At 41.6% G+C, this 18,514-nt stretch overlaps 1 protein-coding gene across 6 annotated transcripts in view; it reads right to left on the reverse strand.

Moving 5' to 3' along the window:
• CSDE1 (cold shock domain containing E1) overlaps window positions 1-10,851 on the reverse strand; it is a 35,804-nt gene extending 24,953 nt beyond the window's left edge. For 4 of the 6 annotated variants that reach the window (XM_040998865.1, XM_040998862.1, XM_040998861.1 and 1 more), the window contains exons 1-2: window positions 10,764-10,851; window positions 1,761-2,130 (exon numbers count right to left, since the gene is read on the reverse strand). The gene's annotated coding sequence lies outside the window, so the exon portion shown is untranslated. The remainder of the gene's footprint in view (window positions 1-1,760; window positions 2,131-10,763) is intronic. The other 2 variants (XM_040998866.1, XM_040998864.1) reach the window with 1 other exon arrangement.
• Between the last annotated feature and the right edge of the window lie 7,663 nt (window positions 10,852-18,514).

The following is an 18,514-nucleotide window of genomic DNA, read 5'->3' on the forward strand; positions in this document are numbered from 1 at the left end:
CCAGAGACCAAGAAGCTGGCTTCACATGGACCAGTTCGAGCTGCTGCTGCCAGTTAGAAAACGAATCACCAGATGGAAGATATCTCTTGCCCCTTTTTGTAACTTCTCAACTCAAATTAAAAAAAAAAAAAAAGCACAATAGCATAATGGTTAAGATCCTCGCTTTCAACACGCCCGGGATCCCATATGGGCGCCAGTTCTAATCCTGGCAGCCCAGCTTTCCATCCAGCTCCCTGCTTGTGGCCTGGGAAAGCAGTCGAGGATGGCCCAAAGCCTTGGGACCCTGAACCTGCGTGGGAGACCTGGAAAGAACGGCACAGCACTGGGCATTGCAGCCACTTGGGGAGTGAATCATTGGACAGAAGATCTTCCTCTCTCTCTTCCTCTCTGTACATTTGCCTTTCCAATAAAAATAAATAAATCTTAAAAAAAAGAACCTGGTTACCGTAGGCTGGAGCTTGACTTGACCTGCTACACAATCTCAGGCCCCAGACAACTAGGGAAAACAAAACCATTAACAAAACTCATCATCCTTTACTAAAAGCAGAATCTTGGGCCAAGTGTGGTAGCCTAGCGGCTAAAGTCCTTGCCTTGAATGTGCTGGGATTCCACATGGGTGCCGGTTTGTATCCCAGCAGCTCCACTTCCCATCCAGCCCCTCTGCTTGTGGCCTGGGAAAGAAGTCAAGGACGGCCCAAAGCCTTGGGACCCTGAACCCGCGTGGGAGACCTGGAATAAGCTCCTGGCTTCAGATCGGCTCAGCTCTGGCCGTTGAGGCCAATTAGACAGTGAAACAGCAGATGGAAGATCTTCCTATGCAAATCTGCCTTTCCAATAAAAGTAAATAAGTCTTAAAAAAAAAAAAAAAAAAAAAGAAAAAGCAGAATCATAAGATCTTCTCAAACCAAATTTAAATATAAATTGCAGTTCTAACATAAGAAATCAGTTTCTATTCTCTGATGCACGTGGAATAAAAGACTGGCTTTCAGTCCAGCTTCTTAAGGACAGTTCATTCCTTACTTCTCTGAAACTGTTTTCTCAAAAGTAAAGTGAGAGCCTGAAGTGTTCCAAGTTTCATTGGTGTGTATGGGAGAGGAAGAGTCAAACCTCTAAGTGTCGTGACTCTTTTAACATCTCTGAGCAGCTATTTCTTTTCCTCAGTATGACTATTAGGCACCTGACAAGGAATCAGCTTAGACAAGGAAACATATTTCACCTGGAAAATCCTGATTTTTCAAAATCAAGTGTTGGAACTATGGAGCATGGTTTTTATCCCTAGTAAAAACCTAGAAGTCAATGAATAAAAAGACCATGACTAAAGTCTATGCAATCATAAGAGAATAATTCAGTGCTGCATATGGGTCAAGACACAAGATAAAATACACTTTAATGAACAATTATTTAAAACTCACCCACAAAATGGTAATTAGTTCAGAAAATGGTTGCATTCAGAAAGCAGAAATGAACAGTACAATAGAAGAGGTATTTAGATTAAAGAGTTGTTCCCTAAAACTGTCCCAAACAGTACAGAGCTTTTCTAAGAAACCATTAAGACAGTAAAACAGCACAATGTATTAATATAATATTTTGTGGAAAATACCAATTTAGGTCATAAATACAGCCTTTGTCTTAGAAGAGCAATAAATTAATCTAATACTGATATTTTTATTCTAAATAGTAGGAAAGTTAAATTGTTACATTTAACTAAATAATTAGAAAGTTCAGAATTAAGGAATTTAAAAAGAAAATGACAAACCTACCTCGCAATGATAATCAAATATTGCACTTTCAGTAGTATCTGCTGATTCTTCTTTTTCAGAGGATGAAAGTTGCTAGTATTAAAGAGCGAGAGAAAATGATCTACCAAGCTAATAAAGAATACAACTGCTGCTGCACCGGGCAATCTCACAGCACAGCACTGAAGAAAACAAAGACTACTAGCAGCGTTAGGAAGTGCTCTTTCAAAGCTGTTGAGTAGGCACAAACTTCTTGTTTCAGATCAAGTGTTGTGTCTTCAACTTAAGTGTACTCTTCTTTGGTCTTGTTGGTTGTTTCGAGGTTTGTTCCTTGCCTGATCTGAACTTGAAGCAGCAGTTTCAGGTGGTAAAGTCTGTTCTGTTACACTTCATACTAGAGACAAAAGACAAAAATACAAGGTACAGCGAAGAGTCAGGACAGAGGAGGACAAAGCTCCTTCTTTAGACGAATGAGTCAAGTAAAGCATGAGACTGCAAGCAAATCCATTTGCAATCTGCCCAATTTCCAACTATCTCCTGTGGTATCACACACTAAGATTCCCAATTATCCACATATCTTTTTACTAACCCTCCTCCCAAATAAGCCTGAAATTACACATGATACTCAATTCAGTACAAGCATTTTATAAGCACCTTGCACTGTTTAGTTTTATGGAAAAATAGTTCCGTAAGCCAAGAATTTGTAATCTTGCTGAGAAGACAGGAGTTATATATGCGGAAAATCAGAAATACAAGACAAAAAGTAACAAGTTATCTTGCTTAATATTTGCATTCCTACTACTATGTCTCATACTATACCAGAAACACTACTCATTGCTTATTCACTACTGAATGTGTATCAAAGCAACATGGTGAACCAAGCGGTCGGTTAAGAGGTGGAATATGAACTGAACCTAGAAACAAAAAGGCAGAATTTTAGAAGGAAACAGCTGAATATTCTAAGCATGAAATATCACATAAGCCAACCTGGAAAATGTCACTAAGTTCTACATCCCTTGAGAGCAAGGATCAGATATTACATGATCTTCTAAACCAAGAATCCAAAGTTTTCTGTGTGAATGTCTCACGTGACAAGTGTGGCTGCTTGTTCCACGAACATCAACAGGCCATCCTCCCCAGGACAGAAGGTTGGGTTGAAGCGGAAAGAAGTTAGTTTGAGGACTGTACGGAACCACTACAAAGCCTTTAAACTTGGTAAGACCAGAAGCAGTCACAGCTTTTCATTACAGTAGCATTAAGTGTTTAAATCCTATGGGAGGGCTGGATGTGATGGCTCAGTGGCTAAAGTCCTTGCCTTGCACGTGTGGGGATCCATATGGGAGCTGGTTTGTGTCCTGACTGCTCCACTTCCCATTCAGCTCTCTGCTTGTGATCTAGGAAAATAGTAGGGGATGGCTCAAAGCCTTGGGACCCTGCATGAGTAGAAGAAGCCCCTGGCTTGAGACCTGCTTCAGCTCCAGCCACTGTGGCCACTTGAGTAGCGAACCAATGGATGGAAGATCTTTCTATATCTCCTCTGTATGTAAATTTTTCCAACAAAAAATATAAATAAATCTTTAAAAAATAGATGACTAAGAAAATAAAATCATTTGAGCTGCTTATGCTAAACAGATGAGAACTGTCTGGAGAAAAATATATCTAAGAAATATAACAGAGGGCCCAGCATGGTGGTTCAGAAGCTAAATTCTTGCCTTGACAGGATCCCATATGGATGCCAGTTTGTGTCCTGACTGCTCCACTTCCCATCCAGCTCCCTGCTATTGGCCTGGGAAAGCAGCAGAGGACAGCCCAAAAGTCTTGGGACTCTGCATATGCCTGGGAGACCCGGAGGAAGCTGTTGGCTCCTGGCTTGGACTGGCTCCAGCCACTGCAGTCACTTGGGGAGTGAACCAGTGGATAAAAGATCTTTGTCTCTCCTTCCCTCTGTGGATCTGCCTTTCCAATAAAAAAAATAAATAAATAAAACTTTAAAATAAAGAGACAGAACAGAATTAATATTTTTATAAGAGTTATGAAATTACAAATGATTATGCTGTACTATCCTCCAATATTTAACTAAAATAGTGCTGATAAAAGATTTACATAGGAGGGAAATAAGCAGACATGCTAGCAATGGATATTTATTTGAAAAATTTTAATCAGCAGTAAGAATAACTGAGGGGTGAGAATGCTGGTAAAACTGTTCAGAACAGGAGAGCTAAATTCTAAATCAGTGATACTTACTGGTAAACAGGTATAGCATCTCTAATCCTCAAATCGAAACTATTCAGAACATCAAACTTTTTCAGTGCTAACATAATAATAAAAAAAAATCCAGTACTTGGGCCCCTGCTCTCATGTTGGAGACCTGGATGAAATCTGACTGTGCTTCAACTCAGCACTGACCATCTGGGGAGGGAATCAGGAGATTGAAAATCTCTCCCTCTCCAACTCTGCCTTCCAAATAGATACACAATCTTAGAAAGAAAAAATTAGACTATTCGCTTTAAGACTAACTCACAGGGAAGACACTTCGTGCATCAGTTAAAATGTATGGCATACAGGCGTCCCTTCTCAGAGTGCCTGAGTTGAGTTCCAACTCTGCCTCTGACCCAGCTTCCTGCTGCTATGCATCCTGGGAAGACAGCAAATGTTGGTCCCTGCCAACACAGGAGCCATCACTGTTGGTTTGAGACCAGCCCTGAAACTTAGTGTTGCAGGCTTTTGCAAAGCAAGCCACTGAGACAACCTGTCTCTACCTTTCAAAGAAAATGAAAAATAAGATAACATAAATAGGTAAATAAATCCTCTAAAATATTTAACATTTCTGGTCCTAGGCATTTTGGGTAAGATACTCAATCTGTAGCATCTAACTGGTGAACATTTTCTAAATCTAATATTACCTCCAATATCACCTGTCTGATGTTTCACAGTTCGTCTAAATCATCCCAGGTTAGGTACCAGGCACTGGTTTTGTACCTTCAGCACCACCTACTAATGTTTCTGACTTGCAGCCAGGGTTAAGAATTGCCATTCAAGGAGCCTCTACTTTCTACTGCCCACCAGTCCTTTACCTATAAAGATCCATTTCTTCCCTTCATCTTTAAACACAACTCTTGAGAGATTACTTAATTCTAGGCTTCTTTGCTCATACAGGGTTTCTCACAGGGAATTTAAAATTGGCTACCTTGCAGCAGGAGCTGTGCTGGAGTGTACTAAGGTGCCATGTGAATGCCTGCAACCCACATCGGAATGCTGGTCCTGTCTCCAATGGCTATCATGTCTCCTATTTAGCAACCTGCTAAAAGACCTGGGAAGGAAATGCTGGTTTAAGTACTTGAGTCGTCTCTGCATCCATATCCACATGGGAAACAGACAGAGCCTTGGTCTGCGCAAGCCATGGCTGTTGCACACACTTGGGGACTGAATTGATGAATGGTAGATTTGTCATTTCTGTTAGCCTCAAGGTGGCAAAACAGTCTTTCTTGACCATTCCAGCACAAGCTTTTATTATTTCCTTGATTGCTATTTAATGGGATATAAGTACCACTTATTGCCTGATCAATCTTTTGGATAACAACCCATTTCTCTACTTTGTTTGCTTCATTTGTACATGTCTTGTCCCACCAATTACATTTCAAATTTCTGCGAAGTAAGCACAAGTTCATTTCTTCATCACAGTTCCCTTTAGTACCTAATGCAGTGATGCTCAAAACCAACAGTAGAAACCGAGGAAGTCAAAGGGCAGTTAATCCATATTAGACGAAAGTGCAAGTCAACTGTAACTGGGCATAGTCTTAATTATCTAATTCAGAAATCATATCTTAAAAATACACCTGGGTTACTAATCTTACCTTAATAACCCAGGTAGACTTTCCGATCTTAAACAATTCAAGATTAAGAACATGAATGTGTGCTTTTTGGTGGGAGAGAAAAATCAAGAAAAACAACTTCTCTTGTAAACTGTAATGGGGGGTGGGCGGCTGTGACGCTGGTATCCCATATGGGAACCAGCGGAATCCTGACTCTTCCACCCCAATCCAACTCCCAACTAATGTGCTTGGAAATGCAACAGAGAATAGCCTAAGTGCTTGGGTCCCTGCACTGACATGGGAGATCCGGAAGCAGCTCCTTGCTTGCCACCAGCTATTGTAGCCATTCAGGGAGTGAACCAGCAGGCAGAAGAGCTATTATTCTCTCTCCCCTCCAATTATGTATTTCAGAAAATAAAATTTCAAAAAACAAAACAGGGCCCAATGTGGTAGCCCAGTGGCTAAACTCTTCGCTTGTATATGCTGGGATCCCATATGGGCACCAGTTCATATCCCAGCTGCTCCGCTTCCCATCCAGCTCCCTCTTGTGTCCTGGAAAAGCAGAAGAGGATGGTCCAAAGACTTGGGACCCTGTATTTGAATCACTCAGCTTTGGCTGTTGTGGCCTTTTGGGAGTAAACCAGTAGATGGAAGATGTTTCTGTAAATCTGCCTTTCCGATAATAATAAATAAATCTTTAATAACAGTTAAAACTGAATTGGAGTATCACACTACCCTGAGTGACACTGTGTCCAGAATTTAAAACTTGCAACTTATGGGGCCCAGCGCAATAGCTTAGCAGCTAAAGTCTTTGCCTTGAATGAACTGAATCCTATTAGATGCTGGTTCTAATCCCAGCAGCTCCGCTTCCCATCCAGCTCCCTGCCTGTGGCCTGGGAAGGCAGAGTAGGATGGCCCAAAGCCTTGGGACGCTGCACGCGCATGGGAGTCCTGAAGAAACTCTGGGCTCCTGGCTTCAGATTGGTGCAGCTTTGTCCGATGCGGCTGCTTGGGGAGTGAAACATTCAACAGAAGATCTTCCAATCTGTATATCTGACTTTGCAATAAAGATAAATAAAACTTTTTTTAAAAAAAATTGCAACTTAGCAACACAGCAGGTTTTTAGGATCCAGAGTGTGAATTAATGGCAGGCTAGTCTTGGCCTATCAGTACCTATTAAACCCAAGGAAACTACAAGTAGCTAATTATTTTCAATATAATTAACAGGAAAAACTTAGTGTTGGTCAAGCATCAATGCAACTGGCTACTCCGGCCAAGATTACTAACACTCATTGGCAGTACTGTCAGTTCCTTGTGCCTTAACCCTTTAAATCTAAGGTCATCTCCCCCAAGCTAAACACTAGAACTACATAAAAACCAGTACCAAACTGTTACCAGTTAAGTAACGATTTAAATTTAAAGCCAATTTGTGTCTTCCTGACTACTAAGTATTCTACTTTTTTTCCCCTTTGCTCAAATGGAAACAATATTGCTTTTATCAAATATTATGTCATAATGTCTGAGGAGCTAAAGCTAAATTCCTTTACTTGAACTTAATCCAAATGGTTATTCTCTACATTCTGTCTTAAAATTATAACTACCTGCTTTGCTATTTATTATCTGCCTTTGGTTTTTGCTTTATCTCAAAGGCCCAACAGTAGCCATGACACAGAAGGCATTTAATTAATGTATGTTAACCAATACATTTAGGTGGTAAGGAAAGCATCTCATTTACACCACCTACTTAATCATTCAGACAAATGATTCCGAAAGTGATGCAGCACTCAGCTGGTGAGAGTGGTAATCAAAGCCTACACCAACCTATAAAGGTCTCCCCACCCAACTTCTTCCCTTCTAGGCCTTTCTTCACTTAAGATCAAACACCCACACAGGTCAGTTTTCAACTGCTTAACATTTTACTGAGCCCCAGAGCCCTATACCTAAATTTTCAATTGGAAACTTTATATCATATTATTTCTTGATACATTAACCTGTCTTTAGTTCTCTTTTAACACATTTTGGTGTAACCTGTTTGGTGCCTAACAGATTTGAAATCACTGTTACTTTAGGATCTCAGTAAATGATAGTTTAGATAACTAATCAACTTAAAATATTACTTTCCACTGAGAAGACATAAAATTGATTCAATTGGTTTTGAATATTTAAATGTGACAATTTTACTTGCCTATAAACTATCTGAAATCTACTAAGACAGCTAAAATAACATGTCATTTAACTGCTGTTACCTACTTTAAAGTGGGACAAATACCAAGGGGAAAAAAGCCAAAGGCTCCAGGTACTTCAGAGAACAATGTGGATGAGCAGTCCAAGAGAAATACAGTGCAAGACAAACATACACAATTTTCTAGTTACTAGATAAAAACTGAAACAGATGAAATAAATTTTAATTAAATGTCCCATTTAAGCAATTAGCTAAGATATTATCACTGTACAGGTTACCAATATGAAAGAGTATTTTGTATTCCTTGAAATCTGATGCTATTTTACACTCAGCTTGAAATCTGATGCTATTTTACACTCAGCATGTTTCAGTTCAGACTAGTCATAATTCAAAAGCACAATACAGAAATGTGGCTAGTGGCTATCATTCAAATGAGGCAGGGGAGGCAGCACTAATACACCTAATAAAGAAACAGCCAATCCAAGCCTTTGGGGCAAATGCTTTCACTAATAAAAGGAGGTGGTATGTAACACAGAGCTTACAGTTAGGAGCAGGAATCACTAATTACCATTGGCTGTAGCTTCAAACCAATGGGCAGTTTATATGTGCAATGTGATAAATCGGCTGATAACTTTAGTTTCAATTACAGATTAATGTTTGACCTCAGCAGAAAAGGATGTATCATTTTATAAGCTCTGTATTGTTCAAGTGGAAAACACTCTAACATCAAGACAAAGGAATTTTTAAAATACTGACTGGGCCAAAGGGATTTAATAGTAACAAATGATGGAATTCAAGAAAATGAGTCTCTCCCACCACAGCAATTTCACCCCTTTTAAGGCATTCTAGTTATTAAATCCTCCAACACACAACTGCAATTTTTCTAGCTGCAGTAATCCTCCATTGGGAAAAAAATTGCAGTTTTAACAGTTCTCCATAAGACAGTGCGGCTCCTGTGTCCCAAAGTAGCTCCCTTTGTTTTTCGAAAACGCAAGCCTTGAAGGCACATCAATTGTGTATTTACTAAGATCTAAATATTATTTTGCAAAACAGTTCAAAAATTCACCTTTCAAAAAAGCCTGTCCAAAAGAATTTCCATGTTTCAACTACTTTGTTGAAAGCATAGTCTTAACAATGTAAACTCACTGCAACTGAACTGAAAAAGGTTAAAACCAGTATGTTTGGTACATTTTGGCCCTAACTGAAACAAAAGACTATGGGCCTGGGTCATGGGAATGAATGACTACCAGGAGGCGGCAGGGGAAAGCAAGGGTGGCAGGATCTGTCACTTTTCTAATGGTTAGGAATTCACCAACACTGTGGACCACACTCTTTAAAGGTCACACTTTAGTCAGAAGTTATTTACAAAAACAAAAAAAAAAAAAACAAAAAACCACCTATCTTCTAGGCCTCAAATACTTAACTTTTCCACTCAGCTGCTATAAATACTCATCTCAACGGGAAGCATCCAGAGCAGCTGCAAGCCCTCTCCAACTCATACCATCTCTATCTCAGTCCTAGGGCTACAAACAAACAAAAAAGCAAAGCAAAACAGAAACAAGGATTTTTAAGATTGAGGCATATGCCTATTCAAATAGATAAGCCCCCTCCCTTCCCACATCACTACTGGTTAGCACCAAAACAACAAGGTATTGCAACTCTCAACATAGCACTGAGAATGCATATCTGAGTAACTCGAAATAACTCAATGTTTTCGTACAGTGTACTTTCTATTAGTGGATTATAATTTCGAAATCTACATTTGAAAAAAGTTGGCAGTTCTGGTAGAGCTGCCAGCTCTTTTTTAGCTCACAACAATCGAAAGCTCTCAGAAAAAATCGATGGAAATACCACGGTGCCTTAGAGCATTCTCTCTCCCATTTTCTCTCATTTCTAAGAGCAAAACAAGGAAATGAACTCGTACAATAATCTTGTCTTTCCCCCCCATACTGAAGCCTATTTTAGACAGCATTGAGTGTTTGTAAGGGAAACTCTGAAGCAAAAGAACTGCAGCTAAGATTTGGAATTGTTAAAACATCAGATTGGCAAAAATCCCAAAAACATGTGTGCTCCCGACTGGGACTCTAATACATAACCACACACAGTGACAAAGCCAAACCCGTTGATTGCACAACGCTGGCCCAGCTCTTGCACCAGTAAGAACCAGACGAAGTATAGGGAGGACAAGTCTCACGGCGCACGCCATTTCCCCAAGATGTAGGGGTAGGGGCTGTGCGCCCCCAAAGATTCGCGCCCGCTCTGCTTTCTCAAGACAGCCAAGGCAGACGAACAGGAGTAGGAAGGCTAAACGCTGAGACCCAGCTTTGGGCGCCTGCAAATAAGGATGCCAGCAGTGCCTCGTTACGGTGCCAAATGCGGCTGAGGAGAGGTGTCCCCAAGCACTTCATTAGATGGAGTGGGGTCTCACTCCACACACACAAAAGAAGGCGCCGGTGCCGCACTGCGCTCTGGTACTCGTAGTCAGGCCCCCTCGAGAGGGTGACAGCTAGGAAACTCCAAAAAGTCCAGAGGGGCCCCTGGCCTCGGCCTCGGGCTCTTCCAACCCAACACAAAGGACCGCGCCACCACCCCTCGCCCCGCCCGCCGGGACCTGTAGTTCCCACTTCCCCTGCCAAGCCGCAGAGGGGGAGGCGGCCGGACTACAGCTCCCAGCAGCCACCGCGCTCGAGCCCCGCACCCTCGGCCTCCATCTTGGCTGCGGTCGGAACCTCCATTTTCGTTCCCTCCCCCAACTTTGGTCACCGCCACCACCGCTGCCACCACGCGCGTCGCCCACCCCCCGTCCGGCCTCGACTCCTCGCTTCAGCTCTGCGGCCTGTCCTCAGGCCCAGCCAGCCGAAGGGGGAGCGAACGGGGGAAACCCGGGCCAGGAACTCAGGGTGAGATCCACCCTCCCCAGAGCTCTAGGAGTGCCCACCCTGACTCGGGAGTCTCTCCCGTTAGTCTTGGTCTTCTCCTCCGCACTCAGCCAGGCTTCTCGCTACCCCTAAGTGGACCCCGGGTCGTACTCACCCCAACAGCTCAGCGCCCCCTCTCCAGCGCCGCCATAAGCAGCACGGCCCGGTACGTAGGAATAAATCTCGCTTCTCTCGCGAGAGTTGCAGGCTCCAAGCGCGTGCACGGGAAGCGGGGGGCAGGGTTGTGTGCTCCTAATACGCTTGCGCACGAGGGCTGAATGACGCCGACCAGTGGCTGCGCTTAACCACAACCAAGATGGTGACTACTTTTCCACCCAGCTGTACTGCAGGAAGCAATCTCCGTGTTTACTGACTCTGCTGGGACGCTAGGGGCGGGGTGCCGAGGGGCTCAAGGCGTCCCTTGTCGTGGCGGGACTAAGTGGGTTTTAGCTACACTGGTTGAATCTATGGGCGTATCAAGGAAAGAAGGAATTCTTTTTCCAGGGATAATCCAGAAGTCCTCAAACCTTAGTTTCTCAACAGCGCAGGCATTCTTTCCTATTTACCACACTAGATGAGTTTATAGTCAGGTTTTTAACAAGTTAATTTGAAAGTCTAAAATGAGACCTTTGTGCTCAAGAACTATCTGCAACAGATGGACCAATTGGCAAGGCTGCAAAAGCATTTTAAAAAACACAAGACAGAATTCCTTCAACTGACCTTTCTTAGATACCACAAGATATCCGCGGTGTATCAGATAATCAGAGTGGCTGAATCAGTAATTATAAGGTTGAAATCCAGGCAAAGAGATGATTTACCCAATGGGAGAAGAATGAGAAAAAGGATGAGTTCTGGTTTTGTTTTCTTTCTTTTTTGTTTTAAGGATGAATTCTGACTACAGAAAAATTAATGTATTATCTCATCAAAGGCTCCAGTGAGAATTCAGATTCCGTAGCTCACTCTGTTGATAGCATTGGATAAGCAATGACCACTCTTTCCCATCTCAGTTTAGGGAGAGAGTAAAGGATGCCACCCCAAAGAGAGTCCTAAGCACACTGCAGGCGCAGGAATGGCTTGGAAAAGCTATCCTTTGAATTTGGAAAAATTGTATCTATTTACATTAGTAGGGTGTCTTCTCAGAGCCTCTCCCCTCCTGCCCAGGAAAGTACTTTCCCAGGAAAGATACTGGGGGATAGACACCTGGCTCCCAGAGAGGCTAACACAAGTAGTTCTTTGAAAGCTGTTAGCTGGGGAACTCTGACTGCGTAAGGCTGACTTTGATTCCCTTGCAGGTCCTTTCCTAAATCTCCTATGGCTGGTGTTACCACTTCCACCTTCAGGAGTCCCCAGCTGTTATTTCTTTGTGTAATGTAAAGTTATTACATCAATTTCAGCTATCTGGACTGCTCATTGAGTCTTTCCCTTTGGGCATGGTCCCGTGCCTGCGCACATAATCTGCCTGCCGACTGTCAGTTCGTTTTACAGACAGTAAGATTATTTAACCTTAAGAGGAAAGAGAGAACATGTAAAACTTGCCCAAGCTTTTCACGCATGTATTTAACATCTGCTACTATAGTTGCTGTGAAGAAGAGACAGTAGTTACAAAGGACCTGATCCTGTTCTCATGGAACTTTTCATCTAGCATCATTAAATCATTACAAAAACCAGTCCAAATATACATACTAGAATAAATTAGTAAGTAAAAAAGGAACAGTATGAATGTAAGGAGTTAGATGGGTAGTAGGCAGATACGGCTAGGTCTCTGGTGATATGAGCAAAAGGGAAACACTTGGAAAATGTATAAGAACATCGCTTCTCACCTTTTGGCTAAGATCGAGTGAAAATGTATAAGATGCCTGTTTCTCCCCGAAAGGTGCATTTAACGAGGCAACATACTGTTGAGTGGGATTGCTTTATCATGAGAATGGCAAAGGAGCAATGATCCACACTTCTTAGTCTTTAGCTTATCATAAGGATGGAAAGTGACTTACTGTTAGACAAGTGGGACAGAAACAAGGCACCAAATGTTGGAAAAGAGGGGCAGAGAAAGAAGAAGCAGGGAGTGAGCTCAGAGACAAACTGAATTTATTAGCAATTAATAAATTCAAAGAAGGTGGCCTAAAATGGGTGGAGTGATCACAGGGCAGAGTTCCACTTCTTTAGCAGGCCTGGATTTTTATAGTTTGAGGCCTTGGGGGTGTTCCTAGGGGAGGGAGAATTCTAAGAAAATGCAAAGTAGATTTACAGAGAGGAGAGATAGAGAAAAAGATCTTCCATCCACCAGTTCACGCTCCAAATGGCTGTAAAGGCTGAGCCTCGCCGATCTAGTACCAGGAGCCAGAAGTTTCTTCTACATCTCCCATGTGGTTACACGGTCAAGATTTTGGGCCATCCTCCACTGCTTTTCCAGGACACAAGCAGGGAGCTGGATGGGAAGTGGAGCACCAACATATAGAATCCCGGTGCTTGCAAATAAGATTTAGCAATTGGACAGTTGATTAGTTATACTGGGTCCCAAACCAGCTTTTGGGAGCATTTCAGTCCTGCAGACAAGGAAATGCAGAGATGGGTGGAGGCAGGTTAGACTGGTGTTTTGAAATGTACTGTCAGAATGAATTCCTGGTGGGAGATTCTGTATTTGCTGTCCTGAAGACATAAGGCTCAAAACTTGTATTCTTGCTCTCTTCACCAATCCCACCCTTCTTAAAGCTTTTTGCTTTATCGTGAGCAAACGACAGGGTTACAGGTCTTCTGATGGGTTTGTCCCTGTGTTGTTGATTGTCAGCTGTTGTTCTGCTTAAAAGACACCACTTTCACCACATTTGCAGGCTTTGCCTGTCTTAAAGTCTGCCTCCTGACAGGTGTGGCAGGTTTCTGACCTAATATATTTCCCTCTCCCCACTGACATTGTGAATGTGAAAATTTTTCCATGCAAGACAAGAAGTGAGGAGGCCTCCATCCCTTGCACTGATTTCCCTGCAACATTAAGAGAGCATATAATTCTAAAAGAAAAAAAAATGCCTTTAATACTAAGAGAAAATAATACTAAGAGAAAACAATAGCCTATTGGTATTCAAAGATTTCCAATCCCAGATATACTGTCCAGAAGTTACCTCTTTGCTCTCTTTGGTGTTTTTCCACATTACGATGAGCACAGAAGCTAACTTCACCTTCAATGGTTTGATAGCTTACTCTTATCGTTACTGTGTCCTACTGGCCAGTGTTACTTCAGCATAGGGCCTCTGATGTGCATCTCTGTAATCTCAGCTCCCAGCAGTGCATTGGCCCACACAATTCCCAACAGGTTGTCAATCAACACCCCTGGATAGCAGTATGAGGAGTTAGAAATTAGAATGTTCTGCTGGGAGAACATAGAATGCGACTGTTTGAAAACCAGATATTTTGTTTCCTTTATCAAATTTTCAAAAGATTTTTATTGCAAAGTCAGACGCACAGCAGACAAGAGACAGAGAGGAATATCCTCTGTCTGGTGATTCACTCCCCGAGCGGCCGCAACGGCCAGAACTGAGCCAATCCAAACCCAGGAACCTGGAGCCTCCTCCAGGTCTCCCACACAGGTGCAGGGTCCCAACACTTTGGGCCATAGTCGACAGCTTTCCCAGGCCACAAGCAGGGAGCTGGATGGAAAGCAGGGTCACAAGAACCAGAACCGACACCCATGTGGGATCCCGGCACACCTAAGGTGAGGACTCCTGCCGCTAGGCTACTAAGCCAGGCCCTCCTTTATCAAATTTTTAATTGAGATCTCCCCTTCTCATCTATGAAGCCAGTCTGGATATTTTAATATACTGGGCTCCTGCATTAGTATGAGATCATGTAAAGCTGGACTAAAAGTAGAATCAAGTCTAAGAGCACACACATTCAAATATCACAGCTTTGGGGAATGTTATAAAGAAAAACTCGCTAAAATCTGCCAGTGGAATTTCCATTAAAGTGTTGATTTTTACCATGACAAATAGCTCTGAGAGACTTTATTAAACCATGAAACTGTTTCATCATTCTCATTCTGAATATCCCAAATATCTTTAAGTTCCACCTTTATCAAGAATGGTAATCAACCATATTGGATACAAACTGCAAGGTGTATAAATCTGGAAGTTTATTCTTAAGCTTTTTTTTTTTAAAAGATTTATTTATTTATTTATTTATTGGAAAGTCAGATATACAGAGAGGAGGAGAGACAGAGAGGAAGATCTTCCATCCGATGATTCACTTCCCAAGTGAGCGCAACAGCCGATGCTATGCCAATCTGAAGCTGGGATCCAGGAACTTCTGGGTATCTCACACGGGTGCAGGGTTCCAAGGCTTTGGGGCGTCCTCGACTGCTTTCCCAGGCCACAAGCAGGGAGCTGGATGGGAAGTGGAGCTACTGGGATTAGAACCAGCGCCTATATGGGATCCCGGTGTGTTCAAGGCCAGGACTTTAGCTGCTAGGCCACGCTGCCGGGCCCATTCTTAAGCTTTTTTTTTTTTTAAAGTTTTATTTATTTTTATTGCAAAATCAGATTTACAGAGAAGGAGAGACAAAGATTTACAGAGAAAGACAAATTTACAGAGAAAGCCCTTCCATCTACTGGTTCACTCCCCCAATGGTCAGAATCACTTGAGCTGAGCCAATCTGAAGACAAAAGCCAGGAGCTTCTTCCTAATATCACACGTGGATACGAGGGCCCAGAGCTTTGGGCCATCCTCCCCAGCTTTGTCAGGCTACAAGCAAGGAACTAGATGGGAAGTGAAGCAGCCAGGACACAAACCTACATCCATTGTGGGATGCTGGCACTTATGAGGCGTAAGATTAGCTAAATGAGCCATCATAGTGGCCCCTTTAACTTTTTTAGTTTAAAAATATATTTATTTGTTTTTCTTCTATATAATTATTATTATTATTATCATTTTGTGCTACAGTTCCATAGGCCCTGGGATTTCCCTTTCCCCTTAAGCAAGTCCCCATCCCTCCTACCCACCACTCCGTTCCCCTATATCATTACTATAGTATAATTCTTCAAAGACAGTCATATGTCTCTCATTGTGGGCATGGAGAATGGCAGAGACTCCAGCATCCTATTGTCAAGATATAGTGAACAGTTTCTTTGGGATTCCATCTTTGTCTGGAAGTAGAGATGCATACTGCATTGTTTCCTCACATCTGGATATGATAGTCTCTATTACACAGTTACTATCATGCCCTTAAATGAAAAGCCACAATACAAAATCAATAACAGGAAGAAAAATAGAAACTTACAATGCCATGAAGTTAAATTACATGTTACTGAATGACTAATGAGTCGCTGAAGAAATGAAAAAGAAAATCAAGAATCTTCTTGAAGAAAATGATGCTGTATGATCTATGAGTCAGTGAAAAATTTAATGAGACAAAGTGTTTTGAAGAGATGAAACTAAACAAAAATCAAAATCCATGAGATATAGTTGCTACTGACCTTTGTAGGTGAGATGTCTCCTGTAAGCAACAAATAAATTTTTTTTAAATGCAGTCTGCTAATTATGATATTTGATTGATGAATTTAAGCAATTTATATTCAGGGTTAATATGAATGGGTGGTAATTTGGTTCTGTCATTTTGCAATGGGTTGACTTAGTCTTCCGTTATTTTTACTGGGATGTTCTTCACATTTGCCTTTGGTTTTGGTGGGTGTTATTCTTTTTCTCTGTCAAGAGAGCATCTTCAAGTATTGTTTGTAGGGCAGGTTTGGAAGAGACATTCTTTTAATTTTTCTTTTCTGTGGAAGAATTTTATTTGATTTTCAAAGACAAGGGAAAGCTTTGCTGAATATGTTATCCGGAGCTGACAATTTTTTGCTTTTTGCTTTTAGAATCTGCAATATGTTGCTCCATTCTCTTCTGGCATGTAGAGTTTCCTGTGAAAGGTCTCCTGTGAATTTAACTGGCACTTCTCTATATGTCTACTGATTTTCTTCACCTGCAAAATTAAGGATCTTTTCGTTATGTTCGATTGAACATGCATGTTGTTTCCCAATTCTTTCTCTAGATTAGGGAAGTTTTCCCTTATTATTTCATTAAATACACTTTGAAACCCAGCTTCTCTTTCTGTATACCTTCTGGGACTCCCATAACTCTTATATTTGGCCTTTTAATAGTGTCTTTCAGTTCTTCTTCATACTAGCTAATGTTTCTCCATATGTTTAAATGTGTCCTTACCCTATTCAGCCATCTTGATTCTCTCCCTTTACTTTCTAATACATTAGAGAAGTACCAAGTGAAATAATTTTATTTCATCACTAATTAAAATGATTATTTTTCTACAATTACAACTAGTGAACAGCTAGATTTTATTTTTACAAGATTACTACATTTTTTTTAAAGATTTATTTTATCTTTATTGGAAAGTCAGATATACAGAGAGGAGGAGAGACAGAGAGAAACATCTTCCATCTGATGATTCACTCCCTAAGTGACCACAATGGCTGGTGCTGCGCCAAACTAAAGCCAGGAGCCTGGAACTTCCTCCAGGTCTCCCACACAAAAAGGTGCAGGGTCCCAAGCCTTTGGGGCGTCCTCGACCACTTTCCCAGGCCACAAGCAGAGAGCTGGATGGGAAGTGGAGCTGCCGGGATTAGAACCAGCGCCCATATGGGATCTCGGCACATTCAAGGCAAGGACTTTAGCTGCTAGGCCACCATGCTGGGCCCAAGATTACTACATTTTAACATAATAATTTTTTTCAGGTGAATTTTGAAGTCAAATGAAAAATTTTTTAAAAATATAAGTATATATACCTTTGGCAACAGTACCATGGTGTTAAGCTGGTGGCTGCAGGGCCAGCATCCCATATGAACATGAGGTTGAGTCATGGATATTCCACTTTCTATCCAGCTCCCTATTAATGTGCCTTTGGAAAGCAACAGAAGATGGCCAAGTCCTTCAGTCCTTGCATCCACACGGGAGACCTGAAAGCAGCTCCAGGTTCCTGGCTTTGGACAGGCCCTACTCCAGTCATTGAGGCCATTCGGAGAATGAACCAGCACATAGAAGACCTCTCTGCCACGCCACTCCTTTTCCTTCTGTGAATTCTGCCTTTCAAATAAAGATAAATAAATCTTAATTTAAAAAAAGATTAGTTGAAGGGCCTGGCATGGTAGCTTATTCACTAAAGTCCTTGCCTTGAACGCCTAGGATCCCAAATGGTCACCAATTCTAATCCCAGTGGCCCTGCTTCCTATCCAGCTCCCTGCTTGTGGCCTGGGAAGTGGTCACAGAGAGCCGAAAGCCTTTGGACTCTGCACCCATATGGGAGACCCAGAAGAAGCTCCTGGCTCCTGGCTTCGGATCAGCTCAGCTCCAGGTAGTGCAGTTACTTGGGGGTGAACCATTGGATGGAAGATGTTCCTCTCTGTCTCTCCTCTTCTCTGTATATCTGATTTTGCATAAAAAATAAATAAATCTTTAAAAAAATGATTAGTTAAAGCAAAAAGTTTTGAAATCACTTGGTAAACCATTTCTTATACATCAGGATAGGAACTGATTTGGAGAATTTAATTAGTGTGCTAGGGAACAACCATTAGGGAAAAATGGATACATTATTTTGCAATTATTCATTATACACATTTTTCCACTGTGAAAGACTTAAATAAATAATGAAATTGCCTATCACTTTATACTTTATTTCTCTACAATTATCAGAAAGTACGTTATTTCTGGAACCCATTTAAGAATTAAGAGTTAAAAAAACCAAATTAAAAGTAATTAAAAATAAGCATTTGTTATGCATTTTTCAGGGTTTTTTGAATAGAGGTAGATGAGATTTTTGTAGTTCTCTTTCAGATAAGGAAAACTAGGTCAATGTTGAACTTTTTATTCAAGATTTTA

Source organism: Ochotona curzoniae, unplaced genomic scaffold (assembly GCF_017591425.1).
Source record: "Ochotona curzoniae isolate NIBS_2020 unplaced genomic scaffold, NIBS_Ocur_1.0 scaffold_1037, whole genome shotgun sequence".
In the NCBI taxonomy this organism is placed as follows: Eukaryota; Metazoa; Chordata; class Mammalia; order Lagomorpha; family Ochotonidae; genus Ochotona; species Ochotona curzoniae.